Source organism: Equus caballus, chromosome 5, assembly GCF_041296265.1.
Source record: "Equus caballus isolate H_3958 breed thoroughbred chromosome 5, TB-T2T, whole genome shotgun sequence".
NCBI lineage: Eukaryota > Metazoa > Chordata > Mammalia > Perissodactyla > Equidae > Equus > Equus caballus.
Window position 1 is genome coordinate 35,244,724 of NC_091688.1, and position 21,074 is coordinate 35,265,797.

The 21,074-nt window shown below is 44.9% G+C and overlaps 1 protein-coding gene across 1 annotated transcript in view; it reads right to left on the reverse strand.

The window, feature by feature from the left end:
- LOC111771950 (NBPF family member NBPF14-like) overlaps positions 1-21,074 on the reverse strand; it is a 126,910-nt gene that overhangs the window by 100,329 nt on the left and 5,507 nt on the right. Inside the window, exon 2 of the mRNA XM_070267966.1 lies at positions 8,775-8,956. The gene's annotated coding sequence lies outside the window, so the exon portion shown is untranslated. The remainder of the gene's footprint in view (positions 1-8,774; positions 8,957-21,074) is intronic.

Sequence of the window (21,074 nt, forward strand, 5' to 3'; positions counted from 1 at the left end):
TGGAGGCGTGGGAGGAGTGGCCTTGTGCTCTTTCTTCCCTTAGCTGTTCATCGACATGTTGCTCAAGTGGAACCCATGTAAACAGAACTTATTCATTACTTGTCTCTGTTCTCAAATATTTACACCTTCTGCTGCTCCATGCAGAAAAAAAAAAAAACTTTTAATTCCCAGTCACCAATGTGCCCTATTGTGGTGAAAATAAGATGGTGATATCCCAATTCTTGGAAAATGGTAACAGTATAATTAGTGGACCTTCTGCAATTCCTACCAAAATAGAGTGACTAAACACAAAAATTTTAAGTTCATGGACAACATTCAACAAAATTTGGTGACAAGGCATCCTCCCAAACCCCAGAATACAAGCAGATGGGGACAAATCTCCAACAGCCAGCACGATATTGGTGCCCACGTGGGAGGAAACAAAGGAAGCAATGGGGCACATGATGAACCTGAAAGAGGAGAAGCCAAAGGACCAAGGTGTTCCCCAAAGCGCACAGTGGGAAGATCGCAGAGCTGCAGCTGCAACTAGGAGGGCAAGGGGCCCACCGTCAGGTCTGACGGGCTGGAGCCCTAGCATCCACCAACTCTCAAATCGGACTCACCAGCATAGGATCCCACACTGAGGAGAAACCACTGGGAGTAGAACCAAAATTGAGGATAAGGAACAGAGACAGAGGAAAGAGAAGGCTGAGATAGAAGTGGGAGAGGGAAACTGAGCCACCACATTTTTCTAATCTACATCAAAACAGATGAGGAACTGTCAAGTTAAAAATGCCACTGAACCTATCATCATTTTTAAAAAAGTCAGGAAAACAAGTTCACCTAAAAGTTAACAGAAAAGTACCCAAGTCAACTCCATAAGCACTTCTATAAGAAAAAGAAGAAGGAGCAAAATATCATCTCTGGAGATGTGACAACGAAAGGATGCCAAAAAGATATATATTCAAAAACAGAAAAATATAACATGCGATTTCAAAATGAGCTAAAAGTATTTTAAATTATGTAAGAAAGAATAACAAATTAGAATTATGAAACTTCAGAAATGAAGTGACAGAATTCAAGAAAGAATCAGAAATAAAATTTTAGAAATGAAAGCTAAACTAGAAGGAATGCAAGAAAAAATAAACCTAACAAATACTGAAAAGTAGGGAAGATTTTAAAATGAAAAAGAAATGTACAAAGAGATCAAAGGGATTTGAAAGTGACAAATACTGAAGATGGGCAGAGAAGAGCCAACATACGGTTAAGAGGGTTTCTTGAAGATCAAAACCAAAGCAAGAACAGAATTCTAAAAACAATTCATGGAAACTTTCCCAAAGAAGAAAATATCTGAAACCTCATGTTGAAAGAGCATATTGTGTACCTGAGAATACTGAGTCAGATGGATATCAAGATATACTCTAGGAAAATTACTGGACTGGAAAGAAGAAGATCATTTGGGCATCTAAGAAAAACTATACACAAATTATAAGGGAAAAAATTAGATTATCATCAGACTTACAACAAGCTACATGCCAGAAAGAGATGTAGTAATAACATTTAAGATAAAGAAAATGTGAAGGATTCTGTATCCAGTGGTTTTGACAAAAGGTTGCCAACATGCGAAAAAAAAAAATCAGGGAATAATGTTCCCATGAGCCCTTCCTAAAGATACCAGACAATGAACGTGAGATGACCAAAATGACTCGAGACATGCATATAAGTATTAGTCAGTATTAAATATGTAGTTATTGAGGAACTAACGGAGATTATTATATGTAATGGCCACATGACTATATTAGTTTCCCAAGGCTGTGATAACAAATTACCACAAAGTTGGTGGCTTAAAATAACAGGAATTTATTCTCTCACAGTTCTGGAAGCCAGAAGTGCAAAATGAGTTTCAGTAGACAGAAATCAAAGTGCGAGCAGGCTGCCCTCCCTTGGAAAGCTCTAGGAGAGAATCTATCCCTTGCCTCTTCCAGCTTCTGGTGGCTGCCAGCATTCCTTGGCTTGTGGCTGCATCATTCCAATCTCCACCTCCATCACGCTGTCTTTTCCTCTTCTGCGTGTAACCTCCCTTTTATAAGGACATTGTGATGGCATTTAGGGCCCACTCAGATAATCCCGGGTAATCTTCCCATCTCAAGATCCTTAACTTAATCACGTATACAAAGTCTTCACCTTTTAAAGTAACATTCACAGGTTCCAGAGGTTAGGACCCCGATACCTTTTGAGGGGCCATTATTCAGCCTACCACAATCATCTAGTACAACCCTTTTTTTTTTTTTTTTTAAACGGTGGAGGATAGGGACAGCACATGCAAAGAAAGTTTGGGGACTGTTTTCAGTATCATACTTGATGCTGGTATTAGTGTTGTTATTCTGAGACTGCCAGTTGTGTAGTGTGAGATAAAGTAAATGAGTAATTAGGGGATATTCAATTCTGTCATTCCCTATGTACTGGAAAACCAGAAGTCTTGGTGTGAAAGAAAGAACAGATGATAGGAGAGGTTAAGTAAAACCCTTGTAGTCGTGAATTCTGGTTGGAAATATCAGTATGGATTCACCAGTACATTTAAATCTACCACATTCATTCTCACAGTCCCTCTTTATATGTAGTTTTCTCAGCTCTGTCTACTGAAAAAGGTCTAGAAACAACGGTCAACCCAATAAAGCTAGCATCCCAAGTGCCCAGATGGTGGTCTAGAAACACCATTTTGCATTAAAAGATACCATGTCTTTCTGGAGAAATGGCTGATTCAGGTCTGAGGCGGAAAATATCTGAGGAGTAGGAGAGAGGAGAAGGGCAAGAGAGAGCAGCAAGAGAGAGAGCAGGCAAGAAGAGGAGGAAGAGAGAAAACCTCCCAGGCCCAAAAGACACTCCAGGTAGCAGAATGTGTGCACGCATAAAGGCACAGAAAGAAGGAACCACAGGAAGGGGAAGGAGACATTGTTCAGCCCTGGACACGGTCACGCATGACATAGAAAGGCAAGCGCTGGCTGTGTCCAGCCAGATATTTTGTAGGCGGGGGACAGTCTGACCTGCAGACTTTCAACATTCTGGCCTCACTGGGGGAAACCATCACCATCATGTGGGTAAACACCTCAAACCCTCTTGGCCTGCTGCCATTCAACACACCCAGCCAACCTTCGGGTGCAGATCTACGCTGCTCCAAAACCAACTCTCTTACTCGCCCGGAGGTAAATGCTGGGTTCGCATCCACAAGTACATCCAGTCACTCATTCAATTACATATCTCATTTTAAATCCATAAAAAGGCATTCTGGCCTAAAATCAGGTTTGTCCATCGGAATATCCCAGGGCTGCTCATAAATGTCCCTATTGTAAGTGTATGTCAGTTCTCCTGGCTGCACACGACAATAACCTGGGAGCTTTTAAAATTACCATGATGGTGGGACCCCAGCCCAGACATGTGAAATAATCCCTAGGGGTAGTGGGCATCTACATTCTGTAAGTTATCCAGGCGATCCTAAGGTACAGCTGGGTTGCAGAGCACTGTCGCCATAGAAAACTAGGTTTCTGCGGCAGTAAGGCTAAGGGCTAACCCTTGAACAGTGGGCAACAAATATCGCCCCTTAAGGCAAAGTCCCTAGCCTGCTGGACACCCCTGGCGCTGTCAAGCACACGGAGGCCTCTTCCCGCTTGAATTTCAACAAAATCCAAGATTGCAGCGCATTTTGTTTTCTCCTGTGCCTTTCTGCAGAATGTGACCCTATAGGGTTCTACTGCTTTTCGAAACTCTCCTCTTTCGGCTGCAATAGGGAAAAATTGATAACTAAGACTTAAGAGATTTTTTTCACAGCAGCAAAAGGTGTAAATATTTGAGAACAGAGACAAGTAATGAATAAGTTCTGTTTACATGGGTTCCACTTGAGCAACATGTCGATGAACAGCTAAGGGAAGAAAGAGCACAAGGCCGCTCCTCCCACGCCTCCAAGGGAGAGGGCACCTTCCACAGCCTGGAGCATGGTGAGCGCCACGTGCAGTCTTGCTGCGTTTGGCTGTTTGCTCTAACTGATCTGTCAACCAGGATGTGGGCATTAAGTAATTGGAATGTGACTTCACTGGGGAAAGGGGCATGGTCTGCAGAAGACATGAGAAGACTACAACTAAAGTACAATTAGAGTGTTGGAGCTGGAAGGGACCTCAGAGATCCTCTAAGATACAGGTTCTAAGTCAACCCCCTTATTTTACAGATGAGGGGACTGAAGGACAAAGAGATGAAAGTGACTTGTTCAAGGCTGTTGATCCAAGAAGAGTAGGACTGGCCCTGCAACCAGTCAGAACTCTTCCATGCCACATTCTAGTCTCTCAGACCTGGGCCTCCCTGCTGAGCGATGAGTAAACAGACCATCATGAAGAAAAGAGTACACTGCCGTGGGGAGGTGAGAGGAGTGACTGCATCTCCCACATGGCAGATCCAATGCATCAAGGCTTCTCCTGTAGAAGAGGTGAGTCAGCAGCCTAAAGTGTGTGCTTCAAACATATTTTTAATGAAAAACAACTGCAAGCTACTGCTGGAAAGAGGAAATAAGGAATCACTAGAAGGCATCACTGTCATGAGGCACCTGACATTCACAGGACGCTGAGAACGTCAGCCTCACCCTGACAAACCAAACCCTTGCTGAATTCCATGAACCCCACACGTGCTTACTGAGCAGCTACTATGGCTAGGCCCTCTGCCAGCACTGCAAAAAAGACAGTTCAACCGCCTGTTATGGGGCCTATGCTAAAACAAGTACCCAGTTAATGCTAAGATTACAAATCAAATGATGCTACAGCAATTGAAGAAAGAAGAACCCCGAGAGAGTTGGAAGACAGGGGCAGAAACTAGTATTTGATGAGCTAAGCCTCATCAAATGAGTATGGCGTTGACGTATTCACCGTAGGTGAATCGCACAACTACAAAGCCAGCTTCAGGCCACAGGCTAGCTCACCTTCAGCAGAAGAAAACTGAGACCCACACTATAAAAATCTTTATCATCTTGCCAAGGGAATGGCTAGGAGGGCAAAGTCATTAAACATCACATTCTCTCCACAAAACAGTTTTGTGAAATACAACCAACACGACTTGGATGACAATTGGGCTGGGCAAGAGAAGCAGAATAGGGATCCCACTCCTAGCAAAGGCCCCCAGGTAAATGTAATGAATAGAGAAGCAGTGTATACTCAGTGACATCAACTTCCTTCATTCACTTATTCATTCAAGGTCAACGACGCACCTATAATGTGTCAGGCACTATGCTATGTCCTGGAAATTCAAAAGTCAATCAGACGCGGTGTTTCAGGATCTCAAAAGCCAGAGGGTACCACCTGGGGTTGGGGGTGGGTTGTAGAAGACAGAAGTGATCACAATATAGGCAGTAAGCATTGACAGAAAGCCTAAGGACACGAAGGAAGTTGCTAATATCCCAAACAATCTAATTAGCCTCAGAAACCCATTATGAATTTGTCACCACTGATAGAATCCCTGCCTCAAGTTTTCATATTTCAGCAACTTCCATTTCCAAGAAGGGGTTGGGAGGGAGAAAGGGACCTCCTAAACCTAGCTTGCTGAGACTGCCAATTATCTAGGGTCTATGTTTTCATAACCTTTACCAGCATCCCACTCAGCCCTTTTCTCATTTCACAGAGGGGCTCATATGGACACAGTTTCATTCTCATCATTTTAGACAAACAGACCTTAAAACTGCCAAAAATCGACAGCCTAATAATATGCTTCCTAAACTCTGAGTTAGTATAAGGTATCAGGGCTGCTCTAAAAAGGCAAAATTTCACATAGGACGTTAGGACATAGTGTAGCTAAGGGCCCAACCCATGATGAACAGCTTAGGACCAGACACAGAGATGAGGCAAGTTAAACTAGCTTTCAAGCTCAGGCAGTTGACATGTTAGAGTGTCGGTCGAACAGGCGGTGTTTAAAGCTTTGTCACATGAGATGCGATGACTCACTAAGACACAAGCTCCTTGGAAGTAAAGGCTATTTAATTCTGATGCTTTCAATTTCTGATTCTCCTTCCCAAATGCAGCCTGGCCCTAAGAACACAAGACAGATTGCTGTATCGAGTCTTTGTAATTTCTCTTACATCCATCCCTTCATTTCCACACCCGCCATCGTCGTCCTGGTTCAGGTCCTCACACCTGGACTTCAGCACTAGTCCTCAGCGCTCTTTTCTATTTTTACAGCAGCTCTTATCCATTTCCTCTTCCTAATACACGACTCTGTGTGTGTGTGAGTAGACACATATATACATTATGTAAATATATATATTTATATCATCCCCTAGGAACACGCATTTTTGTTCCCCACTATTGGCAAGATGAAGCCATGTCTCTGGAGCCTGGTATTTAAAGCCTCCTGGGGTACGGGTCGTCCTACCTCTCTGTCATTTCTTCATTATCTATAGTTCTCTTATCTCCTTCCCCCTTAAAAAAAAATACTAAAAGCCTACATATAAACCCTCCTCTCCCCCACTCACATCACAAGACCACACTTTTCCTCCATTTCGCTTACCTCACTTCCCTTCTTTACTTACACATGTGCTCATTCCAAACTAAAAGATGCCTTATACCTCTTGGCAACTTCCAGAGAGGAAGACGGGCCCTAATTCCACCGACTACCCTCCCTTGCCTGAAGTACAGGATGAGCTTCCCGAACAGTCTCTCCAGGTCTATTATTGCCCCCCACCCCACTCTCCACAGAATTACTACAGTGATATTTTTAAGTCTCAGGAATCATTTCAAGTCCCTACAAGGTCCATTCCAAAGTCACAGACTAAGCCACTAATAACAGCTGCCTCCAAAATTGTCCTGGGTCCAGGGAGAATTATAAATGGATGAGCTCAGCAGCACCCCCATGACACACTCATGAAGAAAGCTTAGTGGGACACGTCCAGGTGGAAAAAGCAAGGCCTCATTCCAGCGCCGAAGTCGAGGTCCAATTTTGTCCCTGAATTGGATATGGAGTGACCTTGGACAAGGCACTTAATACTGAGCCTTTGAAATCACAATGATGAAAGGGAGAAAATAACATCTATCATGCAGCGTAGTTGGAAGAATTAAATGAACGTTTGTAAAACACCTAAGAGAATACCCAGCACACGTGTGCTCAATACATAATGTGTTTATCTTTCCACATATCAGTATCTCCCAGCTACAGTGATCTCCTTCAAGTCACCATCTTGTCTCATCTCTCTCTGAACTTTAACACCAAGCACCGTGCCCTAAACACAGTAGGAGCACACTAAATACTTCCTCTACAATTAGACTATTTCTACACCTGCATTTAAGAATGTATACTCAGGAAACACAAGTCAGACTCAGGGCCATACAGAAAAAAAAATCTAAGTCTATGGAAGGAAAGTGACTAAGTGATAAGAATTTATGAAGGAGTACATAATCTTTCATAAAGACCACCACTTGGGGAAGATTCCAGGTCCTCTTGGTCCTTCCACCAGAACCACCTTTGCCTGCTCCAGTGCTCCAACCCTGAGATTCTCATATTCTGCACCTTGATTTGATTTGAATCACCTGGGGAGCTTTTAAAACTCCCAATCTCCGGGGAACTCCCATTTCCAGAAAGACAGAGTAGACATACTTTTCCCTGTTCCTCCTAACAACAAAAACTCCAGGCATTATCCAGAAAACAAGCATAAGAAGACTCAGAAAGACAGAGAGAAGAAGGCAGACCAGCCAGGGACCTCAGCATGCAAGGAACGACATGCAACTGTGTTCCCTAGGTTTTCTTTCTGTCTCACAGATCCCAGACTGGTTGCTGGAGAAGCCAGAGACCCAGAAATACCAAGAGACACAGACAAAAAAATGTCCAAGGAAAGCCAGCCTTCTCTAGCCAAAGGACTAAGAAAGAGGCAGCCTCACACGACAGAAAACTTTTAGACAATAACAGCTCTACTCCAGCCAAACATCGCAGAAAAAAGCCGTGCCCCCAAACCTCACCCCTATCGGCCAAGTCAGGAAACTAGACTTCTGCTCTCAGCCGCTTGTAAAGAGATGTTCCAAACTTACCTTCATCCAGGTGGTGTCACAGAAGGCTGAATGGGAAGCCAGGACACTGGGATGTCCACCCAACCTGGGAGAGGAAAAGGCCTCCTCCCCTCCTTGCTGGGGTGTCAAGAGGAGGCCTAGTGCCAAGCTGGAACTTTCACCATCACCCAGCAATAATAAGTCAGAGCATCAGTGGAAGCTACGGAGCAACAGTAATGAGGCACTCCTGCCGCATCCCAGAGGGGTATCAGCTGACGCCGTAAATAATCTGGACTTCCACCCGCCACCCAACCGTAATGAGGCAGCACTCTCCTTCCCCAACCAGCGCACTGGCAGAGGAGTCTTCCTAAAACAGAAAATTTCATTAAGATCCAGAATCTCGTAATACCCAAAACTTCCAGGTTTCAATCAAAACCCATTCATCATTCCAGGAACCAGGAAAGTCTCCACATGAAGGAGAAAAGACAATCAACCAACGTCAACACCAAGATGACAGATAAATTAGAATCATCCGACAAGGATTTTAAAGCAGCCTTCATAAAAATACTTCAACAAGCAATTACAAATATGCCTGAAACAAATGAAAAAAACACAAAGTCTCAGCAAAGAAATAGAAGATATAAAAATTGTAACATGCAGGCTGCACCCCATACTAACCGAATTAAAATCGCTGAGAGTACCCAGCCTTCGGTAATTTTTTTTAACTCCCGAGTGATTCCAATGAGTAGCCAAGTTTGCCAGCCAGTGCTCCAACTCCATTATTCTTACCAGAAAACACAGCAAAGACACAGATCCAGGCCCCATGTGACTTCAACAAGCCTGGGTTTCTGTATTTGTATTAGTTTCCAGGTGATTCTGATAGATGACAAAGTTTGAGAAGAGCTGCATTATCCAATCAAAGGAATTTGCCAGTGATTTCCCTCACTTGAGGATGCTGCAAAATTCTTGACCTGAAGGAGGAAAGAGCTGCATTTAAGTGACCTTGAAGCAACAGGTAAAGTTTCAATAGTACTGAAAAAAAAAAAGTTTCAATCATACTTTGGACATGGGTGAGCAGGATATAATGTGTTTAACTCAGGCTGCCAAATCTAAGCAGAGAAAATCCACACACATTGAGGGCCAGTTTGAAAATGTAGTTACAGTAAAGATTATGTGTGTTTACAGGAAAGAGCATGGGAATGAGATAATATGTTACCTGTCACTTGGCCTATGGGAGACATTAATCTTCCTCTTGGAAGAAAAAGAAAATGCTTCGTGTGAGTGCCTCTTCCCATCCAAAGAGACCAAAACAAAAAGGGAAGAGTTTATCCTCAAGATAGAAAAAAAAGACACAACCAAGGGGCTTTTCCACTGTGCAGTGTGGGCTGAAGTTTCCAACCCAAAAGGCGACATCTTCTGGGCTGGAAGTTTTTTAGCATTTCTACTCTCCTGGAGGAACCCTGGGGGCTCTGAGCAGAGAGAACTGGTCCTCAGAAATGGAGCTGGGAAAAGCAAGGAAGAGGTGTGGAAGTTGACAGGAAGAAGAGCTGCACTGAGGGGGAGTGGAACGCCCCGCCACCGTTAGACAGGAAGGGCATAGGCGAGAGCCCAAAGAGAACATTCTCCAGGAAGGAAGGGCCTCCCCAAGCTCCCCTCCTGCCAGGCCTGCCGCTCTCTCACTTACTCACTATCGCCTCATCCCCCTATCTAGAGATCATCAACATGCCCCACCAGAGGGGTCTTCTCAGGTGGCCTGTTGCCCATTGGCCCACCACAGCAGACCAGGCTCTGGTCACAGGCATAACCTTGACGGGAGGGGCTAAGACCACCCCCTTTAATGGACCATTTGCCCATTCAATCCAACCAAGGAAGATGTGCCTCAATTTCCTCATCAGCAAAATGGCAACAAAAACACCTACCCTCACAGGGCCACTGTGAAAATTAAATTAGTTAACATGTAAAATGCTGAACACCACGCATAGACCATAGACTGCGGTGGGCACTTGATAAACATTAGATCCTGGTGTTTTGAAAGACACACAGCACAGTGGTTAAGAGTAGATGTCCCAAGCCAAAATGCCTGGCTTAGACTCAGCGAATCTACCGCTTACTAAATGTGGACTGTAAGCAAGTTACTATGCCTCGGTTTCCCCATCTGTAAAACTAGGATAGTGAGAGTACCTTAATTCACACGGCTGTTGGGAGGACTGATCATGTCACAGAAAGAGCCTGGCATAGTGCCTGGAACATAGTAAGTGCTTTTTAAATAATAGCGATTATTCTGTTAGCTTTCTGTGATGTGGATGGCACGAGGCAGGTACGTGGGGAGTCCCCTTGGCCCTTGAGAAGCTTGTAGCCTAGATCAGGGACAGGAAATGCACACCCAGGACGAGCAGGAAGAGCAGCACAGGATACGGGACACATGTTAATTCTGCAAGCGTGCAAATAGCATTTCTCTCTAAGGTGCTCACGCACAGGCTAACGGAGCTCAGAATGTTCCGAATACAGCTCAGGGTGCACCGGGTGGCAAGTGCCCTCTTCTTGCCCACCCCTACGTTGGGAGTCCCAGGTTTCATTCAACTCTCAAGGTTGATCATTTCAACAGTTCTCCTGGAAAGCACTGTAGCTTCAAGAATAAACGGGGTTAGCCACCGTCCATTCTCATGGATGGACCAGAAGGGTATAAGACTCACAAGTCTCGTTAAAGTGCTACAGAAAATCAACCGGGTCACACGCAGGAGCTAGAGGAGCAGGCGTTCTACAGAGTGTCAACACTTTGGGCTCAGAACTTCCTGGAAGGACCATTTTAAGTAACTTTTAAAGCCAGCTGCTCCAGTGCTTGAAAGGAAACATGATGCTGAATATAAAAATTGAAAAGGGAAATGTAAGCATCGCGAGGTATTAATTAATCCCATGATGCAAGATTTCTGCTGCTTAGATTACCTCTGCTTCAAGAAATATTTATCCAAGAAATTCAGAGAACGACAGGGAAGACAGACAACATACTGTACTTAACAAGATTCTGTGATTTTTAATCCTAACGAGGATTAAAGGGCTGGAACAAATGTGATGGGGGCATGCACCAGAAGGTAGTTAACCCCTTTTTATTCCTTCCCAACAAGGCTGACAGCTATTTTAAGCCCACAAAGTAGTCACGGTGTTTGATTTGCAACTTTGGGAATCAGACAGCTAGATTTTTTTAAGCAGGCATATAAAATGAAGATAATACACTACTGGGCCTCTGATTTATAAAAGAACAGAGCATACGACAATTCCAGAGGTTAAAACCATGCACAGATGAAACAAATTGCAATTTGTAAGACTAAATAACAACAATAAGAACAGCAACGGACTCTGTGCCAGGCACTGTGCTCAGCATTTGCAAATATCACTCGTTTACTCCTCTCATTAACCCTAAGAGGTATGTGATACTGGTTTCCTCTTTTTACAGATGAGGATACTAAACGAGGGATGTTAAGTAACTGGCACAAGGTCACACAGCAAGTGCGAGACAGAGCCGGGATTCGAACCCAAACACAGTTGGCCTCCTGAATCCTTGCTGTTACGCTGCCAACCAAATTCATGTCCTAAAAACTATAAAATAGCAAATTAAAGGAAATAAAACAATGAATGGGGGAAAGGCATCAATTCATTAACCAGAACACAACTGGTTGAAAATGTTTTTCACTAATGACCATTACCTACTCCCAAAATTGGCCAAAGGTTCTATAATCAAAGATTCCAACTCTATTGCACGTCCATCACTGAAACCCTATTTAATTCAGGGAAAGTGCTTGCTCAACACTTCCTTTGGAAGGAAGTGGCTCTCTCTGAGGTAGGGGTGGGGATACCTCCTGGGATACCTGGAGAGTCCCTCAAGTCACCGGGGACTGAGAGTTGCAGGCCTAAGCATGAGAAAGGGTCGGGAGGAGAGTGGAGCCAAATGAGGCATCCCCCCTCTTAGGTGACATAGAGGGCCCTGGCAGTCCGTGTAGGGAGCACCTTAGAAATAACGTTCATTCATTCAAAATACATTTTCCATATGCACTCAGCACTACAGAAGACACAGGGGCAAAGGGACAGGGACCCTGACAGGGACAGTGGGGGGTGAAAATCAGACAGGAGCAAGCAGCTTTAATCCATAGCAGGGTCTGGTCAGTCCCTTTGATGGAGGAGAGACTGGTAGCACCCACTTCACTGCGTGACATGAGGACTGGGTCTGAGAGACGGGTGGGAAATCACAGGATGGGTTTAGGGAATGGTGAATACTCCGGCTGGGTTGAAGCATAGGGCAATGAAAGGGAATTATTCAAAAAACAGAGAGCCCTGAACATCATGCTAAGAATTTTGAATCTAATATAGTAGGCTTAGCTTCTGAATTGGAGGATAACGTAATTACATTTCAGGAAAATTAACAGAGCAAAAGTTTATAGGATACTGAAACAGTATGGTGAGAGGTGGTGAGCATCTAAACTAGCCAGAGGTGGGAAGAGATGGGACAGGCAGGATGCATGGATGGATGTCACTGAGAAAATTCAACTGACTTGATGTGGGGGTATGGGAGAGCAGAGCCCCGCCACCATAGGTACTCAGTTAACAGCTAATGAGTCTGCTGTTGTATGACCAGATTCAAGCACTGCTCCAAAATGTTAGGCCTGGGTGCCTGAGAGGATGGTGGGGTTGTTAAAAGAAGTATGAAGTCAGCAGAGAGATTTGATTTCAAGCTTGTAGAGAGATCGAGTCAGCAACGAGTTCGTTGGGGTAGAGAGAGCCAGAAGGAAGCTAGAAATGAAGATCCGGAGTCTGGACTGGAGCCAGAGACCCAGGAGCCAACCTGCATAACAGAAGAGGTGGGAGGGGAGCACTGGAGCACTCCCGTGAGAGGTCAAAGGGAGGGGAAAGAACACTCAGCACAGGAGGAGGAGGTGCCACCAGAGGGGCTGGCCACGGCCACGGCCAAGGGAGAGCCCCCACAGAGAGCCAAACGAGGCCTTCCAAGAAGGACAAGGACAGGAGGCTCAGGAAGAAAAATGAAAAAGGATGAGGACAGAGAAGGGTAACAGAACGACTTCTATATGGTAGCCAGGATAGAAGTCAGAAGGACACGGCCAGGGACTGAATGAGTACTGAGCAACTGCGGAGAACAGACCACGGTGACAGGAAGAGGACAACACGTGAAAGAAAAAGGTGGAGAGAAGAGTTATCACGTAGGGAAGGCCAAGGCATATTCCCGGGAAGAGAGGAGTGAGCTGGTGGGGAGGAGGATGGAACAATGCAAAGGTGGGGGTGGGGAGCAATGGGGGTAGTGAATCAAGACTCAGGAGAGGCCAGCTAGCAGGGGATGGAGGGCAGATGGGTCTTAAAAAGAGAGAGAGAAAAAGAAAAAAAGTTAATCTGACTTCATCATAATTAAAAACTTTTGCGTTTCAAAGGACAATATCAAGAAAGTAAAAAGACCACCCACAGAATAGGTGAAAATAGTTGCAAATCTACAAAAGGGACTTGAATGCAGAATATATAAAGAGCTCTTACAACTCAGTGACAATTAAAAAAAGAAGACAATCCAATTTAAAAATGGGCAAAGGATCTGAACAGACGTTTCTCCAAAGAAGATAGACAAATGGCCAATAAACACATGAAAAGATGTTCTATTATGATTATTCGCCAGGGAAATGCAAATCAAAACCACAGTGAAATGACTTCACACCCACTGGGATGACTACAATCGAAAGGCCAGATAACAAGTGTCCATGAGGACGGGGAGAAATCAGAATCCTAATACATCGCTAGTGGACAAGTAAAATGGTGCAGCCACACTGGAAAACAATCTGGCAGTTCCACAATGGTTAAATATAGTTACCATAGGATCCAGCAATATCACTGCTGACTAGCTACCCATAACAAATCTAAGCATTTATCACACAAAAAACTTTTACATGAAGGTTTATACGCAGCATTATTCACAATAGCTAAAAAACAGAAACAACCTTAATGTTCATCGACTGATGAATGGATAAACAAGATGTGTTATATCGATACAATGGAACACGACCACAAAAAGGGATGAAGTCCTGCTACATGCTACAACACGGCTGAACCTTTAAAACGCTATGCTAAGTGAAAGAAGCTAGTCACAAAAAAACTCACACACTACATGATTCCATTCATAAGAAATGTCCAGAACAAGCAAATCTAGAGACCGAAAGTAGATTCGTGGTTGCTTAGGGCTGGGATGATGGGGAGATAAGGGGGTGATAGCTAAAGGGTATAGGGTTTCTTTTTGAGGTGATGAAAATGTTCCAAAATTGACTGTGGTGATGGTTGCACATGTATATGAATGTACTAAAAAGTACTTAATTGTACATTTTAAATTAGTGAACTGTATGGTATGTGAATTATATCTCAATAGTTATTAGGAAGAAGGCAGGGGAGGGAGGAAGGAAGAAAGTCCTTTTTCCAAAAATAGGAAGGAAGAAGAAAAGTAGCAGAGACCAAGTTTGCAGTGTAGGGCAGGAAAGTGGAAGGGACAGACAGGGTCATGGGCATGGCCCATGCTGTTCAGGGGGCAGGATGAGGACAACAAAAAGGTCACCGGGGTGCTAAGGGCAGCCTCAAGGCAATGTAGGTATGAGGAGGCAGGTAAAATGGAGAAAGCATTCTGAGACTTTGACTTCTTAGAAGTAGCAGCATTATGAGTAAGCAATAATAAACAATAAGTCTGATTAGGGTCTTGCACATAGATGACAGGCAAAGGTCAGTATTACACGTGACTGTGTGATTTTGACCATTAAATGAAGTGTGACCTTTTGGGTAAAGGAGATGTGACTGAAAGCCATAAAACCATGAAATGTACCACTAAGGGAGAAATAGACTTGCCCATCAAATCCCAAAACATCGGCTGTTGAGGAACGCCTTGGGACACTCATTTCAGACAGCGCTATAGCTTTGAGACTCACTGTCCTCCCAAAGTGATCTGGGCAGAAGAGAACAATGGATTTAAAAGCATCTGGACAAATACATAATAAGGTGAAATAAACCTCCACGTCAATGATAACATCAGTGAATACGCCAGATCCTCTATCTGAGGCCCTGCTGGTCCAGAATCCTGGAGAACAGGACCCTTGGTTTGGGGTGGGGTGAGGAGTGCATACACCCAGGATATAGTGGAGTCGGTTCTGAGAGCTCTTTACCACGGACTAGAAGCTTAGGCTTGAGTGAGAGTACCGCATTTATGGTGAGCCGATGTAGGTAACGTCCTAATCTGGAAGCCCTCAAGACAGTATATTCAAGAGACAGCCACAGGCAGCCTGCCATGTGGGGTTATTAGAATCTCTAAAATCCACATCATGGAAACCATCAACCAGGGAAGTCATTTAGCAAAGAGGGAAATATGGCCAGAGAAGTCAGGTCAGATTTGACCAAGAACTCCCAAACCACGAATTCACTCAGCAATATGACAATAGATTTACTGCTTTCAGATTTCTACAACTGGTCATTTCTTCCACTTGACAAATAATCGGTCACTGCCGACTATACATGTACCTGATGTTGGCGGGGGGCGGGTTATACAAAGAAGCATAAGACAAAGTCCTCAAGAAACACTTGATATCGTCAGAGAAGGATATACAGAGGGGAAAGAACACAGAATTTTGTGTTAGACTGGGATCCAAAGACGGCTTTGGCAATCTCTCTCATCCCATGTGCACTGTTGCAACGTGACCTTGACAGTCCCCATCAAGAAGTGAAATCTACTTCTCCTCCTTTAGAATCTGAGCTGGCCTATGGCCCGCTTTGGCCAACAGAATGCGGCAGAAGTGACCCTGTGTAACTCTGGAGGCCAGGCCTTAAGAGCTTCTGCCTTCACTGCTTGGAATGCTCCCTCTTGAAAGCCAGCTGCCAAATAAAAGGGCCAACATGCTATGAGGAAATCCAAGCTACCCAGTGGAGAGAATCGCCACATGGAGGACCACCAAGGCACCAGCCATGTGAGTGAGGCTTTCTAGGACCTTCCAGCCCAGTCCAGCCACAGCTGAATGAAGTCGAGTGATCCAGTCAACACCACATGCAACAGAAGAACAACCCAGACAAGCCCTGCCTGAATTCCTGATCCAAGAATCATGAGCAAATTAAACAGATGTTGTTTTAAGCCACTGAGTTTGGAGGTAGTTTATGAAGCAGCAATAGGGAACTGAAACCAAACTGAGGCAAGAAACTCGGGAGGAGTCCTGAGTCTGCTCTTATCTAGCTGTGTGACCTTGGGTCAATGACTTCCCCTCTGGACCTCAATTTCCTCATCTGTAAAATCAAGTGAGCTATGGTGCTTTCCAGTTCTGACAGTCTGTACCACACACGCAGGTATCAGCGAATGGGCCAGGCAGTGAGTGCTATGAATACAGAGGAAGCAACCACTTCAGGATCAGGGAAAAGAACCATGCATCAGGATTAAATGGGGCTGCGCCTGGAACAATACATGGCTCATAATAAGTGTTCACTAAATATCAGCTATAATCATTATCTTCTCATCTTATCACTTCTGAGACTCTGGACAAGTTAATCTCTCTGCTCCCCAATTTTGTCATCTGAAAAATGGAGACAACGCTAATGTTCCTGCTTCCATACAAGGAAAATCCTTCATACGTGCAAGTCCCATGCAAATCAAAAATCACCTACAGGGGCCGGCCCGGTGGTGAAGCAGTTAAGTGCACACGTTCCGCTTTGCCGGGTGCGGACATGGCACTGCTTGGCAAGCCACCCTGTGGCAGGCGTCCCATATACAAAGTAGAGGAAGATGGGCACGGATATTAGCTCAGGGCCAGTCTTCTTCAGAAAAAAAGAGGAGGATTGGCAGCAGTTAGCTCAGGGCTAATCTTCCTCAAAAAAAGAAAATCACCTACAAATATAAGGCATCATCACCATGTTATTAATATTCTTACTGTCCTTTGCATCATCATCATTGGAAGTCTCCTTCTCATCCAGGAGTAGAGACAGTCAGTTGATGGCACTAGCCAGCAGGAAGGCATTCTGGCAGAGGGAGAGGCAGGTACACAGAGCCACACAAGCTTTCAAGCCAAGTGAGATTTTACCACCCATCTAACAGCAACCACCAGTGAGCTGGCCGGCCCCCTTGCTGAACTTGGACAGTGGGTATCTCTTAGGAGCAGCTCCCAGCCCAAGGGGATATCTGCAAACAGCCCAGCATTAAAAGTTTGAATAATTTCCTGCATCAGAGTCCAAGAGGCCAGCAACCTGAGGGTGCCCCACCGGTGAGCCAAGAATCAGACCACTGCCCAACACAGTGAACACTCCATAAATATTATTAAATGAGCACTGGATTTGGGAGCCTGAAGTCAAAGCTCCCAGCTTTAACCCTGGCTTTGCTATACACAGCTGTGTGCACTAAAGCAAGCAGCAACTTCCCTGAGCCTATATCCTCGTTTAAAAGACATAAGGAGACCCACCTCTGGGGAAGCAGTGAGAAGTACATGAAATATGGCAGGTGAAAAACATCTAGGATGCTGCTTGATAATTAAACACACAGAACCTCTGACACCCAGATGCCCTTCAACCAAACCTATACCCTTTCAATCTCTGCAGAACCCTGAAAATGAGCAGCATCCATGCAAAGAGTCATTCCATACAGTGTTGATTCTGAAAAACCGAGAGCCCTTGGGAGAGAAGGACCTGGGCTCATTTTCCAACGCTATCTGACAAGGCAGCTATAATACATTTCTATTTTACAGCCTGTGCTTTTCCAAAACACTGGCCAAGTGTGGAGTGGATTTAACCCTGAAATCCCAGTGACGGCAGTTCCACGGACGCTGCTCTAGAGGGATGTGGAAACCAGTCCGAGGACTGCTCGCCGGGTACACATGGGACAGAAGAGCTTCTGCTTCCCTCTGCTCAGATCCTGGCTGACGTGGTTTGAACGTGCTGGTGTCCAGCATCAATTACAAAGAGCTGGGCGTTAGGAATCAGTCCTCAAAGTCAGCCCTGTCCTTTCCTCTCTACCTCACCACCACTCTCAAAGCAGAGCCCTGGGTCCCCTGTGTTTCAGATCTGCATTGGGAACACTGCCTAGACCACCTGTGGCTCCCCCTCCTCTTACCCAGTGCCACTGTCTGTGAATTCAGGGAAGCTACTATAGCAACTATATCCCGCAGCCCCCAGACATTCGCTTAAGAAAAGAAACTGCATGCTGGGAAAGGGAGGGTAAGCTCCAGCAAGTCGGAAGCAAGCCTCAGTACCAGCATTTCTCCGTCTGACGATCACCTGCATTGAGTCACCTGGAAGGTTCGTGAAAGGTATACAGCCCCCGGCTCCCCCCAGATGTATCAAGTTAGAATTGTGGGTGGCAAGAATCAGACTTCATGCCCTTACCTGGTGAGTCTTGTGCATGCTAGGGTTTGAGACCTGGTTGGGACCAAATGCAGACTGTGGGAAAAGACTAAAAAGGCTTAAAAGCACTTTAATTCTGATCTCTCTTCTTACCCTCATTCTTGCAAAGCAGAGCACTGGTGAGCCAAACAAGACAAAAGCCAATTTCCCAGTTTAAGTATGCCCATGAAAATTAAATCATGACTGTGATAAAAACTCATACTTTAAAAAACCTGCTCACCAAAGCAACAGGCCCGGACAAAATTTAACCCAAACATCCCATCTCAGACCATCCAGATCTACTCTGAGAGAAGCAAGATAAGATCTTGGCTACAGCCCCACTCTGGTCCCAGCCATAGCCAGTAATTCAGCTCTGCATTCCACTGCAGGATTTGATGTCTAGGGGGACAAGGGGTGTCCTTCTAGCTCTAGCAAATATGGGTGGGGGAAGGCTATTCAGGAAAAAAAATGGTAAGACTCACCAACTCACACATCTCCATGAGAAGGAAAAGATCTTAAGATAGCTAACCTCATTAGGCACACATCAGACACTCAAAAGATATGTCACAAATTGAAGGGAATAGCCACCTGATGGAATAATCCTTGCATGAGATGCTAACTGCCTGCATCTACACAGTCACGAAGGAGAAAAAGGGAACAAAGTGTAAAATCGTCTCCATACCGAAAAAACTTCCGTTCCAAAAGCAGCAAGACACAATCGACTTGGAAGGGAAATACTTTCCATCACTTATCAGTGACAGGCACACTGAAGGTGCTGAGCGTCCCCTGGTCTTTACGGCACCGGGGGAGAGGGGTGGTGGCATGAAGGAAGAGCCCAAGCACTTTTCCCAGGGAATGGGCAGCGTGAACCCCAGCTGTAATTTCAGAAACCATAAGTCCTCACTCTGGGAAGCGCATCACACGGGGCCAGCCTTATTCACACCTGATGGTCCAGCACCGAGGCTCCCACCCCGCCCCCTCCACCAAGACCCGGAGCTCTGGTCTCAGCGCTGAAAATTCCAGTCATCCCTGCTAAATTCTCCAGCACCGGTTCCCTAACAACATTGCGCCACAAAACTAGCAAATGGCAAATAGAGCTACGGGGTGGAGCAAAATGTCGGGGTGAGCTGACCCGGGATTCTCTCCCCTCCAAAATACAACAAAAGATTGGAAGAACTGAATTTCAGAAAATAAACATAATGCCAGCTCGTTAGAGACCTACAATACCAAGAAGGCGGGGATCATAAACCTAGCTTTACACCTTCAGAGGCGCTGGAACGGTAGGAGAGAACATCGCTCTGTCCCCTAGAGTCTGCGATCGCTGCGGCGCGGGTCGGGAAGGAGCGGGGCAGGGGCCGCGGGACCGGGGGATCATCCAGGACTCCTGCCGCTGATTCAGTGGAGACCCGCTGATGGGGGGCGGGGAAGCTTCCGTCCACGGGGACCCTATAAATCAAGGGCCTTGGGAGACCAGAGAACAGAACTGATCTGAACCCAGACCGGCGCGTGTGAGTAACAGCCCCTCCCCCCCAGCAAAGCCAGTGGGCGCAGCCATCTTGCCCCAAGGCGGAGAGCTAACACGCCGCTCTCGACCCCCATCTAGTGGCGACAGGCTGTAACTGCAACTGAATTCTACCACCATGAGAAAAAACCTCTCCTCTACCATCCAGCAATTTATAAAAGCCCCAGACCAGAAGGAAAACAATAAAAACACACAATTAAGTCCTGAGGACTTGGAATTAGGTAAACTAAGTGATAATGAATTCAGAGCAGCTATAATCAAAAAACTCAATGAGGTAGAGAGAAAGATAGAGAAACAAGCCGAGTTCTGGAGTTACTTCACAAAAGAGATTGAAATCATAAAGAAGAATCAAACAGAATTACTTGAGATGAAAAACACAATGGACCAGATAAAACAGAATACAGATTCCCTGAACGCCCGTGTAGACCACAGAGAGGAGCAAATCAGCAGAATCGAGGACAGACAGGCTGAATGGCGCCAGACAGAGGAAGAAAGAGAACTAAGAATTTAAAAAAATGGGGAAAATCTCCAAGAGATAATGGATTCAATGAGGAGTAAGAACATAAGGATCATAGGAATTCCCAAGAATATGGAAAAGGAAAATGGAGCAGAAAGTGTGCTTAACGAAATTATTGAAGAGAACTTCCCAAATCTAGGGATCAATGGAGAAATGTGTGTAGAGGAGGGTTTTAGATCTCCTAGATTTGTCAATGTAAAAAGACCCACCACAAGGCACATAATAGTAAAGTTGGCAAGTAGGAATGATAAGGAAAGAATACTCAGGGAAGTAAAGAAAAAAAAGAGAATAACCTATAAAGGAGCCCCTATCACACTGTCAGCGGATTTCTCTACAGAAACCCTACAAGCTAGGAGAGAATGGAGTGATATATTCAAAGCTTTAAAGGATAAAATCCTTCAGCCAAGAATACTCTATCCAGCAAGAATTTCCTTCAGATATGAGGGAGAAATTAAATCTTTTCCAGACAAACAAATTTAAGGGAATTTGTAACTAAAAGCCCTCCATTACAAGAAATCCTCAAGAAGGCTCTCATACTTGAAAAAAGAAAAAAGGGAGAAAGGGGACACAAGCCACAGACGAGGGAGACCGATGGATAGAACCAGAACAGGATAGCAAATATTCAACTATAGCATTAGGGCAAAAATAAGGAAACTACCAAAACAAGGACGATCTT